The sequence below is a fragment of the Narcine bancroftii genome, chromosome 7 (genome assembly GCF_036971445.1).
Source record: "Narcine bancroftii isolate sNarBan1 chromosome 7, sNarBan1.hap1, whole genome shotgun sequence".
NCBI lineage: Eukaryota > Metazoa > Chordata > Chondrichthyes > Torpediniformes > Narcinidae > Narcine > Narcine bancroftii.
Genome location: NC_091475.1, coordinates 131,955,717 through 131,970,065, shown reverse-complemented (window position 1 = coordinate 131,970,065; position 14,349 = coordinate 131,955,717).

The window sequence follows — 14,349 nt, the reverse complement described above, 5'->3', positions numbered from 1 at the left end:
AGGGTATCAGATGTGCGGAATCAGAGATGGGGAATCAGAGGCAGCGAATCAGAGGCGGGGAACCAGAGGCGGGGATTCAGAGGCGGGGAATCAGATATGGGGAAACAGAGGCGGGGAATTAGAGGCGGGCAAACAGAGGCGGGGAATCAGATATGGGGAATCAGAGGTGGGGAATCAGAGGTTGTGAATCAGAGATGGGGAGTCAGAGGCGGGAAATCAGAGGCAGGGAATCAGAGCTGGGGAATCAGAGGCGGGGAATCAGAGCTGGGGAATTAGAGGCAGGGAATCAGAGTTGGGGATTCAGAGGCGGGAAATCAGAGCTGGGGAATCAGAGGCGGGGAATCAGAGGCAGGGAATCAGATATGGGGATTCAGAGGTGGGGAATCAGAGGTTGGGAATCAGAGGCAGGGAATCGGAGGCAGGGAATCAGAGGCAGGGAATCAGATGTGGGGAATCAGAGGCGGGGAATCAGAGCTGGGGAATCAGAGTCGGGGAATCAGAGTTTGGGAATCAGAGGCGGGGAATTAGATATGGGGAAACAGAGGCGGGGAATCAGAGGTGGGGAAACAGAGCTGGGGAATCAGAGGTGGGGAATCAGAGTTGGGGAATCAGAGGCGGGGAATCAGATATGGGGAATCAGAGGCGGGGAATCAGAGGCGCGGAAAGAGAGGCGGGGAATCAGATATGGGGAATCAGAGGTGGGGAATCAGATATGGGGAAACAGAGGCGGGGAATCAGAGGCGGGGAAACAGAGGCGGGGAATCTGATATGGGGAATCGGAGGTGGCGAATGAAAGGCGGTGAATCAGAGATGGGGAATCAGAGGCGGGGAATCAGAGGCAGGGAATCAAACACGGGGAATCAGAGGTGGGGAATCAGAGCTGGGGAATCAGAGGCAGGGTATCAGAGTTGGGGAATCAGAGGCGGGATATCAGATATGGGGAAACAGAGGTGGGGAATCAGAGGCAGGGAAACAGAGGTGGGGAATCAGATATGGGGAATCAGAGGTGGGGAATCAGAGGTTGGGAAACAGAGGCAGGGAATCAGAGGCGGGGAGTCAGAGGCGGGGAATCAGAGGCAGGGAATCAGATGTGCGGAATCAGAGATGGGGAATCAGAGGCAGCGAATCAGAGGCGGGGAACCAGAGGCGGGGAATCAGAGGCGGAGAATCAGAGCCTGGGAATCAGAGGCGGGGAATCAGAGGCGGGGAAACAGAGGCGGGGAAACAGATATGGGGACTCAGAGGTGGTGAATCAGAGGTTGGGAATCAGAGGAAGGGAATCAGAGGCAGGGAATCAGAGGCAGGGAATCAGAGTTGGGGATTCAGAGGCGGGGAATCAGAGCTGGGGAATCAGAGGCGGGGAATCAGAGGCAGGGAATCAGAGGCGGGGAATCAGAGGCAGGGAATCAGATATGGGGAATCAGAGGTGGGGAATCAGAGGTTGGGAATCAGAGGTGGGGATCAGAGTCGGGGAATCAGAGGCAGGGAATCAGATGTGCGGAATCAGAGATGGGGAATCAGAGGTGGGGAATCAGAGGCTGTGAATCAGAGATGGGGAATCAGAGGTGGGGAATCAGAGGCAGGAAATCAGACACGGGGATTCAGAGGCTGGGAATCAGACGGGGGGAATCAAAGGCGGGGAATCAGAGCTGGGGAATCAGAGGCAGGGAATCAGAGTTGGGGATTCAGAGGCAGGGAATCAGATATGGGGAAACAGAGGCGGGTAATCAGAGGCGGGCAAACAGAGGCGGGGAATTAGATATGGGGAATCAGAGGTTGGGAATCAGAGGTGGTGAATCAGAGATGGGGAATCACAGGCTGGGAATCAGAGGCAGGGAATAGAACGCGGGGAATCAGAGGCAGGGAATCAGAGTTGGGGCATCAGAGGTTGGGAATTAGATATGGGGAAACAGAGGCGGGGAATCAGAGGCAGGGAATCAGATGTGCGGAATCAGAGATGGGGAATCAGAGGTGGGGAATCAGAGGCTGTGAATCAGAGATGGGGAATCAGAGGTGGGGAATCAGAGGCAGGAAATCAGACACGGGGATTCAGAGGCTGGGAATCGGACGGGGGGAATCAAAGGCGGGGAATCAGAGCTGGGGAATCAGAGGCAGGGAATCAGAGTTGGGGATTCAGAGGCGGGGAATCAGATATGGGGAAACAGAGGCGGGGAATCAGAGGCGGGCAAACAGAGGCGGGGAATTAGATATGGGGAATCAGAGGTGGGGAATCAGAGGTGGTGAATCAGAGATGGGGAATCACAGGCGGGGAATCAGAGGCAGGGAATAGAACGCGGCGAATCAGAGGCAGGGAATCAGAGTTGGGGCATCAGAGGTTGGGAATTAGATATGGGGAAACAGAGGCGGGGAATCAGAGGCGGGGAAACAGAGGCGGGAAATCAGATATGGGGAATCAGAGGTGGGGAATCAGAGGCAGGGAATCAAATGTGTGGATTCAGAGATGGGGAATCAGAGGCAGGGAATCAGAATCAGAAGCGGGGAATCAGAGGCCGGGAATCAGAGGCCGGGAATCAGATGCTGGGAATGAGAGGCCGGGAATCAGAGGTGGGGAATCAGAGTCCGGGAATCAGAGATGGGGATTCAGAGGCGGGGAATGAGATATGGAGTATCAGAGGCGGGGAATCAGAGGCGGGGAAACAGAGGTGGGGAATCAGATATGTGGAATCAGAGGTGGCGAATCAAAGGCGGTGAATCAGAGATGGGGAATCAGAGGCGGGGAATCAGAGGCAGGGAATCAAACACGGGAAATCAGAGGCGGGGAATTAGAGCTTGGGAATCAGAGGCGGGGAATCTGAGTTGGGGAATCAGAGGCAGGGAATCAGATATGGGGAAACAGGGGCAGGGAATCAGAGGCGGGGAAACAGAGGCGGGGAATCAGATATGGGGAATCAGAGGTGTGGAATCAGAGGTTGGGAATCAGAGGCAGGGAATCAGAGGCAGGGAAACAGAGGCGGGGAATCAGATATGGGGAATCAGAGGTGGCGAATCAAAGGCGGTGAAACAGAGATGGGGAATCAGGGCAGGGAATCAGAGGCAGGGAATCAAACACGGGGAATCAGAGCTGGGGAATCAGAGGCGGGAAATTAGAGTTGGGGAATCAGAGGAGGGGAATCAGATATGGGGAATCAGAGGTGGGGAATCAGAGGTTGGGAATCAGAGGCAGGGAATCAGAGGCGGGGAATCAGAGGCGGGGAATCAGAGGCAGGGAATCAGATGTGCAGAATCGGAGATGGGGAATCAGAGGCAGGGAATCAGAGGCGGGGAATCAGAGGCGGGGAATCAGAGGCCGGGAATCAGATATTGGGAAACAGAGGTGGGGAATCAGAGGCGGGGAAACAGAGGCGGGGAATCAGATATGGGGAATCAGAGGTGGGGAATCAGAGGTTGGGAATCAGAGGCAGGGTATTAGAGGCTTGGAATCAGATGCAGGGATTCAGAGGCGGGGAATCAGAGCTGGGGAATCAGAGGCGGGGAATCAGAGGCAGGGAATCAGAGGCGGGGAATCAGAGGCAGGGAATCAGATATGGGGATTCAGAGGTGGGGAATCAGAGGTTGGGAATCAGAGGTGGGGATCAGAGTCGGGGAATCAGAGGCAGGGAATCAGATGTGCGGAATCAGAAATGGGGAATCAGAGGTGGGGAATCAGAGGCTGTGAATCAGAGATGGGGAATCAGAGGTGGGGAATCAGAGGCAGGAAATCAGACACGGGGATTCAGAGGCTGGGAATCAGACAGGGGGAATCAAAGGCGGGGAATCAGAGCTGGGGAATCAGAGGCAGGGAATCAGAGTTGGGGATTCAGAGGCGGGGAATCAGATATGGGGAAACAGAGGCGGGGAATCAGAGGCGGGCAAACAGAGGCGGGGAATTAGATATGGGGAATCAGAGGTGGGGAATCAGAGGTGGTGAATCAGAGATGGGGAATCACAGGCGGGGAATCAGAGGCAGGGAATAGAACGCGGGGAATCAGAGGCAGGGAATCAGAGTTGGGGCATCAGAGGTTGGGAATTAGATATGGGGAAACAGAGGCGGGGAATCAGAGGCAGGGAATCAGATGTGCGGAATCAGAGATGGGGAATCAGAGGTGGGGAATCAGAGGCTGTGAATCAGAGATGGGGAATCAGAGGTGGGGAATCAGAGGCAGGAAATCAGACACGGGGATTCAGAGGCTGGGAATCAGACGGGGGGAATCAAAGGTGGGGAATCAGAGCTGGGGAATCAGAGGCAGGGAATCAGAGTTGGGGATTCAGAGGCGGGGAATCAGATATGGGGAAACAGAGGCGGGGTATCAGAGGCGGGCAAACAGAGGCGGGGAATTAGATATGGGGAATCAGAGGTGGGGAATCAGAGGTGGTGAATCAGAGATGGGGAATCACAGGCTGGGAATCAGAGGCAGGGAATAGAACGCGGGGAATCAGAGGCAGGGAATCAGAGTTGGGGCATCAGAGGTTGGGAATTAGATATGGGGAAACAGAGGCGGGGAATCAGAGGCAGGGAATCAGATGTGCGGAATCAGAGATGGGGAATCACAGGCGGGGAATCAGAGGCAGGGAATAGAACGCGGCGAATCAGAGGCAGGGAATCAGAGTTGGGGCATCAGAGGTTGGGAATTAGATATGGGGAAACAGAGGCGGGGAATCAGAGGCAGGGAATCAGATGTGCGGAATCAGAGATGGGGTATTCAGAGGTGGGGAATCAGAGGCTGTGAATCAGAGATGGGGAATCAGAGGTGGGGAATCAGAGGCAGGAAATCAGACACGGGGTTTCAGAGGCTGGGAATCCCACGGGGGGAATCAAAGGCGGGGAATCAGAGCTGGGGAATCAGAGGCAGGGAATCAGAGTTGGGGATTCAGAGGCGGGGAATCAGATATGGGGATACAGAGGCGGGGAATCAGAGGCGGGCAAACAGAGGCGGGGAATTAGATATGGGGAATCAGAGGTGGGGAATCAGAGGTGGTGAATCAGAGATGGGGAATCACAGGCGGGGAATCAGAGGCAGGGAATAGAACGCGGCGAATCAGAGGCAGGGAATCAGAGTTGGGGCATCAGAGGTTGGGAATTAGATATGGGGAAACAGAGGCGGGGAATCAGAGGCGGGGAAACAGAGGCGGGAAATCAGATATGGGGAATCAGAGGTGGGGAATCAGAGGCAGGGAATCAGATGTGTGGAATCAGAGATGGGGAATCAGAGGCAGGGAATCAGAATCAGAAGCGGGGAATCAGAGGCCGGGAATCAGAGGCCGGGAATCAGATGCTGGGAATGAGAGGCCGGGAATCAGAGGTGGGGAATCAGAGTCCGGGAATCAGAGATGGGGATTCAGAGGCGGGGAATGAGATATGGAGTATCAGAGGCGGGGAATCAGAGGCGGGGAAACAGAGGTGGGGAATCAGATATGTGGAATCAGAGGTGGCGAATCAAAGGCGGTGAATCAGAGATGGGGAATCAGAGGCGGGGAATCAGAGGCAGGGAATCAAACACGGGAAATCAGAGGCGGGGAATTAGAGCTGGGGAATCAGAGGCGGGGAATCTGAGTTGGGGAATCAGAGGCAGGGAATCAGATATGGGGAAACAGGGGCAGGGAATCAGAGGCGGGGAAACAGAGGCGGGGAATCAGATATGGGGAATCAGAGGTGTGGAATCAGAGGTTGGGAATCAGAGGCAGGGAATCAGAGGCGGGGAAACAGAGGCGGGGAATCAGATATGGGGAATCAGAGGTGGCGAATCAAAGGCGGTGAAACAGAGATGGGGAATCAGGGCAATGAATCAGAGGCAGGGAATCAAACACGGGGAATCAGAGCTGGGGAATCAGAGGCGGGAAATTAGAGTTGGGGAATCAGAGGCAGGGAATCAGATATGGGGAAACAGGGGCAGGGAATCAGAGGCGGGGAAACAGAGGCGGGGAATCAGATATGGGGAATCAGAGGTGTGGAATCAGAGGTTGGGAATCAGAGGCAGGGAATCAGAGGCGGGGAAACAGAGGCGGGGAATCAGATATGGGGAATCAGAGGTGGCGAATCAAAGGCGGTGAAACAGAGATGGGGAATCAGGGCAATGAATCAGAGGCAGGGAATCAAACACGGGGAATCAGAGCTGGGGAATCAGAGGCGGGAAATTAGAGTTGGGGAATCAGCGGAGGGGAATCAGATATGGGGAATCAGAGGTGGGGAATCAGAGGTTGGGAATCAGAGGCAGGGAATCAGAGGCGGGGAATCAGAGGCGGGGAATCAGAGGCAGGGAATCAGATGTGCGGAATCGGAGATGGGGAATCAGAGGCAGGGAATCAGAGGCGGGGAATCAGAGGCGGGGAATCAGAGGCCGGGAATCAGATATTGGGAAACAGAGGTGGGGAATCAGAGGCGGGGAAACAGAAGCGGGGAATCAGATATGGGGAATCAGAGGTGGGGAATCAGAGGTTGGGAATCAGAGGCAGGGAATCAGAGGCTTGGAATCAGATGCAGGGATTCAGAGGCGGGGAATCAGAGCTGGGGAATCAGAGGCGGGGAATCAGAGGCAGGGAATCAGAGGTGGGGAATCAGAGGCAGGGAATCAGATATGGGGATTCAGAGGTTGGGAATCAGAGGTTGGGAATCAGAGGTGGGGATCAGTGTCGGGGAATCAGAGGCAGGGAATCAGATGTGCGGAATCAGAGATGGGGAATCAGAGGTGGGGAATCAGAGGCTGTGAATCAGAGATGGGGAATCAGAGGTGGGGAATCAGAGGCAGGAAATCAGACACGGGGATTCAGAGGCTGGGAATCAGACAGGGGGAATCAAAGGCGGGGAATCAGAGCTGGGGAATCAGAGGCAGGGAATCAGAGTTGGGGATTCAGAGGCGGGGAATCAGATATGGGGAAACAGAGGCGGGGAATCAGAGGCGGGCAAACAGAGGCGGGGAATTAGATATGGGGAATCAGAGGTGGGGAATCAGAGGTAGTGAATCAGAGACGGGGAATCACAGGCGGGGAATCAGAGGCAGGAAATAGAACGCGGGGAATCAGAGGCAGGGAATCAGAGTTGGGGCATCAGAGGTTGGGAATTAGATATGGGGAAACAGAGGCGGGGAATCAGAGGCAGGGAATCAGATGTGCGGAATCAGAGATGGGGAATCAGAGGTGGGGAATCAGAGGCTGTGAATCAGAGATGGGGAATCAGAGGTGGGGAATCAGAGGCAGGAAATCAGACACGGGGATTCAGAGGCTGGGAATCAGACGGGGGGAATCAAAGGCGGGGAATCAGAGCTGGGGAATCAGAGGCAGGGAATCAGAGTTGGGGATTCAGAGGCGGGGAATCAGATATGGGGAAACAGAGGCGGGGAATCAGAGGCGGGCAAACAGAGGCGGGGAATTAGATATGGGGAATCAGAGGTGGGGAATCAGAGGTGGTGAATCAGAGATGGGGAATCACAGGCGGGGAATCAGAGGCAGGGAATAGAACGCGGCGAATCAGAGGCAGGGAATCAGAGTTGGGGCATCAGAGGTTGGGAATTAGATATGGGGAAACAGAGGCGGGGAATCAGAGGCGGGGAAACAGAGGCGGGAAATCAGATATGGGGAATCAGAGGTGGGGAATCAGAGGCAGGGAATCAGATATGGGGATTCAGAGGTGGGGAATCAGAGGTTGGGAATCAGAGGTGGGGATCAGAGTCGGGGAATCAGAGGCAGGGAATCAGATGTGCGGAATCAGAGATGGGGAATCAGAGGTGGGGAATCAGAGGCTGTGAATCAGAGATGGGGAATCAGAGGTGGGGAATCAGAGGCAGGAAATCAGACACGGGGATTCAGAGGCTGGGAATCAGACGGGGGGAATCAAAGGCGGGGAATCAGAGCTGGGGAATCAGAGGCAGGGAATCAGAGTTGGGGATTCAGAGGCGGGGAATCAGATATGGGGAAACAGAGGCGGGGAATCAGAGGCGGGCAAACAGAGGCGGGGAATTAGATATGGGGAATCAGAGGTGGGGAATCAGAGGTGGTGAATCAGAGATGGGGAATCACAGGCGGGGAATCAGAGGCAGGAAATAGAACGCGGGGAATCAGAGGCAGGGAATCAGAGTTGGGGCATCAGAGGTTGGGAATTAGATATGGGGAAACAGAGGCGGGGAATCAGAGGCAGGGAATCAGATGTGCGGAATCAGAGATGGGGAATCAGAGGTGGGGAATCAGAGGCTGTGAATCAGAGATGGGGAATCAGAGGTGGGGAATCAGAGGCAGGAAATCAGAATCAGAAGCGGGGAATCAGAGGCCGGGAATCAGAGGCCGGGAATCAGATGCTGGGAATGAGAGGCCGGGAATCAGAGGTGGGGAATCAGAGTCCGGGAATCAGAGATGGGGATTCAGAGGCGGGGAATGAGATATGGAGAATCAGAGGCGGGGAATCAGAGGCGGGGAAACAGAGGTGGGGAATCAGATATGTGGAATCAGAGGTGGCGAATCAAAGGCAGTGAATCAGAGATGGGGAATCAGAGGCGGGGAATCAGAGGCAGGGAATCAAACACGGGAAATCAGAGGCGGGGAATTAGAGCTGGGGAATCAGAGGCGGGGAATCAGAGCTGGGGAATCAGAGGCAGGGAATCAGAGTTGGGGATTCAGAGGCGGGGAATCAGATATGCGGAAACAGAGGCGGGGAATCAGAGGCGGGCAAACAGAGGCGGGGAATTAGATATGGGGAATCAGAGGTGGGGAATCAGAGGTAGTGAATCAGAGACGGGGAATCACAGGCGGGGAATCAGAGGCAGGAAATAGAACGCGGGGAATCAGAGGCAGGGAATCAGAGTTGGGGCATCAGAGGTTGGGAATTAGATATGGGGAAACAGAGGCGGGGAATCAGAGGCAGGGAATCAGATGTGCGGAATCAGAGATGGGGAATCAGAGGTGGGGAATCAGAGGCTGTGAATCAGAGATGGGGAATCAGAGGTGGGGAATCAGAGGCAGGAAATCAGACACGGGGATTCAGAGGCTGGGAATCAGACGGGGGGAATCAAAGGCGGGGAATCAGAGCTGGGGAATCAGAGGCAGGGAATCAGAGTTGGGGATTCAGAGGCGGGGAATCAGATATGGGGAAACAGAGGCGGGGAATCAGAGGCGGGCAAACAGAGGCGGGGAATTAGATATGGGGAATCAGAGGTGGGGAATCAGAGGTGGTGAATCAGAGATGGGGAATCACAGGCGGGGAATCAGAGGCAGGGAATAGAACGCGGCGAATCAGAGGCAGGGAATCAGAGTTGGGGCATCAGAGGTTGGGAATTAGATATGGGGAAACAGAGGTGGGGAATCAGAGGCGGGGAAACAGAGGCGGGAAATCAGATATGGGGAATCAGAGGTGGGGAATCAGAGGCAGGGAATCAGATATGGGGATTCAGAGGTGGGGAATCAGAGGTTGGGAATCAGAGGTGGGGATCAGAGTCGGGGAATCAGAGGCAGGGAATCAGATGTGCGGAATCAGAGATGGGGAATCAGAGGTGGGGAATCAGAGGCTGTGAATCAGAGATGGGGAATCAGAGGTGGGGAATCAGAGGCAGGAAATCAGACACGGGGATTCAGAGGCTGGGAATCAGACGGGGGGAATCAAAGGCGGGGAATCAGAGCTGGGGAATCAGAGGCAGGGAATCAGAGTTGGGGATTCAGAGGCGGGGAATCAGATATGGGGAAACAGAGGCGGGGAATCAGAGGCGGGCAAACAGAGGCGGGGAATTAGATATGGGGAATCAGAGGTGGGGAATCAGAGGTGGTGAATCAGAGATGGGGAATCACAGGCGGGGAATCAGAGGCAGGAAATAGAACGCGGGGAATCAGAGGCAGGGAATCAGAGTTGGGGCATCAGAGGTTGGGAATTAGATATGGGGAAACAGAGGCGGGGAATCAGAGGCAGGGAATCAGATGTGCGGAATCAGAGATGGGGAATCAGAGGTGGGGAATCAGAGGCTGTGAATCAGAGATGGGGATTCAGAGGTGGGGAATCAGAGGCAGGAAATCAGAATCAGAAGCGGGGAATCAGAGGCCGGGAATCAGAGGCCGGGAATCAGATGCTGGGAATGAGAGGCCGGGAATCAGAGGTGGGGAATCAGAGTCCGGGAATCAGAGATGGGGATTCAGAGGCGGGGAATGAGATATGGAGAATCAGAGGCGGGGAATCAGAGGCGGGGAAACAGAGGTGGGGAATCAGATATGTGGAATCAGAGGTGGCGAATCAAAGGCAGTGAATCAGAGATGGGGAATCAGAGGCGGGGAATCAGAGGCAGGGAATCAAACACGGGAAATCAGAGGCGGGGAATTAGAGCTGGGGAATCAGAGGCGGGGAATCTGAGTTGGGGAATCAGAGGCAGGGAATCAGATATGGGGAAACAGGGGCAGGGAATCAGAGGCGGGGAAACAGAGGCGGGGAATCAGATATGGGGAATCAGAGGTGTGGAATCAGAGGTTGGGAATCAGAGGCAGGGAATCAGAGGCGGGGAAACAGAGGCGGGGAATCAGATATGGGGAATCAGAGGTGGCGAATCAAAGGCGGTGAAACAGAGATGGGGAATCAGGGCAGGGAATCAGAGGCAGGGAATCAAACACGGGGAATCAGAGCTGGGGAATCAGAGGCGGGAAATTAGAGTTGGGGAATCAGAGGAGGGGAATCAGAGGCGGGGAAACAGAGGCGGGGAATCAGATATGGGGAATCAGAGGTGGGGAATCAGAGGTTGGGAATCTGAGGCAGGGAATCAGAGGCGGGGAATCAGAGGCGGGGAATCAGAGGCAGCGAATCAGATGTGCGGAATCGGAGATGGGGAATCAGAGGCAGGGAATCAGAGGCGGGGAATCAGAGGTGGGGAATCAGAGGCCGGGAATCAGATATTGGGAAACAGAGGTGGGGAATCAGAGGCGGGGAAACAGAGGCGGGGAATCAGATATGGGGAATCAGAGGTGGGGAATCAGAGGTTGGGAATCAGAGGCAGGGAATCAGAGGCTTGTAATCAGATGCAGGGAATCAGATGCGGGGAATCAGAGGCGGTGAATCAGAGCTGGGGAATCAGAGGTGGGGAATCAGAGTTGGGGAATCAGAGGCGGGGACTTAGATATTGGGAAACAGAGGCGGGGAATCAGTGGTGGGGAAACAGAGGGGGGTAATCAGAGGCAGGGAATCAGATGTGCGGAATCAGAGATGGGGAATCAGAGGCAGGGAATCAGAATCAGAAGCAGGGAATCAGAGGCCGGGAATCAGAGGCCGGAATCAGATGCCGGGAATAAGAGGCCGGGAATCAGAGGTGGGGAATCAGAGTCCGGGAATCAGAGATGGGGATTCAGAGGCGGGGAATGAGATATGGGGAATCAGAGCTGGGGAATCAGAGGCGGGAAATTAGAGTTGGGGAATCAGAGGAGGGGAATCAGATATGGGGTATCAGAGGTGGGGAATCAGAGGTTGGGAATCAGAGGCAGGGAATCAGAGGCGGGGAATCAGAGGCGGGGAATCAGAGGCAGGGAATCAGATGTGCGGAATCGGAGATGGGGAATCAGAGGCAGGGAATCAGAGGCGGGGAATCAGAGGCGGGGAATCAGAGGCCGGGAATCAGATATTGGGAAACAGAGGTGGGGAATCAGAGGCGGGGAAACAGAGGCGGGGAATCAGATATGGGGAATCAGAGGTGGGGAATCAGAGGTTGGGAATCAGAGGCAGGGAATCAGAGGCTTGGAATCAGATGCAGGGATTCAGAGGCGGGGAATCAGAGCTGGGGAATCAGAGGCGGGGAATCAGAGGCAGGGAATCAGAGGCGGGGAATCAGAGGCAGGGAATCAGATATGGGGATTCAGAGGTGGGGAATCAGAGGTTGGGAATCAGAGGTGGGGATCAGTGTCGGGGAATCAGAGGCAGGGAATCAGATGTGCGGAATCAGAGATGGGGAATCAGAGGTGGGGAATCAGAGGCTGTGAATCAGAGATGGGGAATCAGAGGTGGGGAATCAGAGGCAGGAAATCAGACACGGGGATTCAGAGGCTGGGAATCAGACGGGGGGAATCAAAGGCGGGGAATCAGAGCTGGGGAATCAGAGGCAGGGAATCAGAGTTGGGGATTCAGAGGCGGGGAATCAGATATGGGGAAACAGAGGCGGGGAATCAGAGGCGGGCAAACAGAGGCGGGGAATTAGATATGGGGAATCAGAGGTGGGGAATCAGAGGTAGTGAATCAGAGATGGGGAATCACAGGCGGGGAATCAGAGGCAGGAAATAGAACGCGGGGAATCAGAGGCAGGGAATCAGAGTTGGGGCATCAGAGGTTGGGAATTAGATATGGGGAAACAGAGGCGGGGAATCAGAGGCAGGGAATCAGATGTGCGGAATCAGAGATGGGGAATCAGAGGTGGGGAATCAGAGGCTGTGAATCAGAGATGGGGAATCAGAGGTGGGGAATCAGAGGCAGGAAATCAGACACGGGGATTCAGAGGCTGGGAATCAGACGGGGGGAATCAAAGGCGGGGAATCAGAGCTGGGGAATCAGAGGCAGGGAATCAGAGTTGGGGATTCAGAGGCGGGGAATCAGATATGGGGAAACAGAGGCGGGGAATCAGAGGCGGGCAAACAGAGGCGGGGAATTAGATATGGGGAATCAGAGGTGGGGAATCAGAGGTGGTGAATCAGAGATGGGGAATCACAGGCGGGGAATCAGAGGCAGGGAATAGAACGCGGCGAATCAGAGGCAGGGAATCAGAGTTGGGGCATCAGAGGTTGGGAATTAGATATGGGGAAACAGAGGCGGGGAATCAGAGGCGGGGAAACAGAGGCGGGAAATCAGATATGGGGAATCAGAGGTGGGGAATCAGAGGCAGGGAATCAGATATGGGGATTCAGAGGTGGGGAATCAGAGGTTGGGAATCAGAGGTGGGGATCAGAGTCGGGGAATCAGAGGCAGGGAATCAGATGTGCGGAATCAGAGATGGGGAATCAGAGGTGGGGAATCAGAGGCTGTGAATCAGAGATGGGGAATCAGAGGTGGGGAATCAGAGGCAGGAAATCAGACACGGGGATTCAGAGGCTGGGAATCAGACGGGGGGAATCAAAGGCGGGGAATCAGAGCTGGGGAATCAGAGGCAGGGAATCAGAGTTGGGGATTCAGAGGCGGGGAATCAGATATGGGGAAACAGAGGCGGGGAATCAGAGGCGGGCAAACAGAGGCGGGGAATTAGATATGGGGAATCAGAGGTGGGGAATCAGAGGTGGTGAATCAGAGATGGGGAATCACAGGCGGGGAATCAGAGGCAGGAAATAGAACGCGGGGAATAAGAGGCAGGGAATCAGAGTTGGGGCATCAGAGGTTGGGAATTCGATATGGGGAAACAGAGGCGGGGAATCAGAGGCAGGGAATCAGATGTGCGGAATCAGAGATGGGGAATCAGAGGTGGGGAATCAGAGGCTGTGAATCAGAGATGGGGAATCAGAGGTGGGGAATCAGAGGCAGGAAATCAGACACGGGGATTCAGAGGCTGGGAATCAGACGGGGGGAATCAAAGGCGGGGAATCAGAGCTGGGGAATCATAGGCAGGGAATCAGAGTTGGGGATTCAGAGGCGGGGAATCAGATATGGGGAAACAGAGGCGGGGAATCAGAGGTGGGCAAACAGAGGCGGGGAATTAGATATGGGGAATCAGAGGTGGGGAATCAGAGGTGGGGAATCAGAGGTGGGGAATCAGAGGCTGTGAATCAGAGATGGGGAATCAGAGGTGGGGAATCAGAGGCAGGAAATCAGACACGGGGATTCAGAGGCTGGGAATCAGACGGGGGGAATCAAAGGCGGGGAATCAGAGCTGGGGAATCAGAGGCAGGGAATCAGAGTTGGGGAATCAGAGGTGGTGAATCAGAGATGGGGAATCACAGGCGGGGAATCAGAGGCAGGGAATAGAACGCGGCGAATCAGAGGCAGGGAATCAGAGTTGGGGCATCAGAGGTTGGGAATTAGATATGGGGAAACAGAGGCGGGGAATCAGAGGCGGGGAAACAGAGGCGGGAAATCAGATATGGGGAATCAGAGGTGGGGAATCAGAGGCAGGGAATCAGATGTGCGGAATCAGAGATGGGGAATCAGAGGCAGGGAATCAGAATCAGAAGCGGGGAATCAGAGGCCGGGAATCAGAGGCCGGGAATCAGATGCTGGGAATGAGAGGCCTGGAATCAGAGGTGGGGAATCAGAGTCCGGGAATCAGAGATGGGGATTCAGAGGCGGGGAATGAGATATGGAGAATCAGAGGCGGGGAATCAGAGGCGGGGAAACAGAGGTGGGGAATCAGATATGTGGAATCAGAGGTGGCGAATCAAAGGCAGTGAATCAGAGATGGGGAATCAGAGGCGGGGAATCAGAGGCAG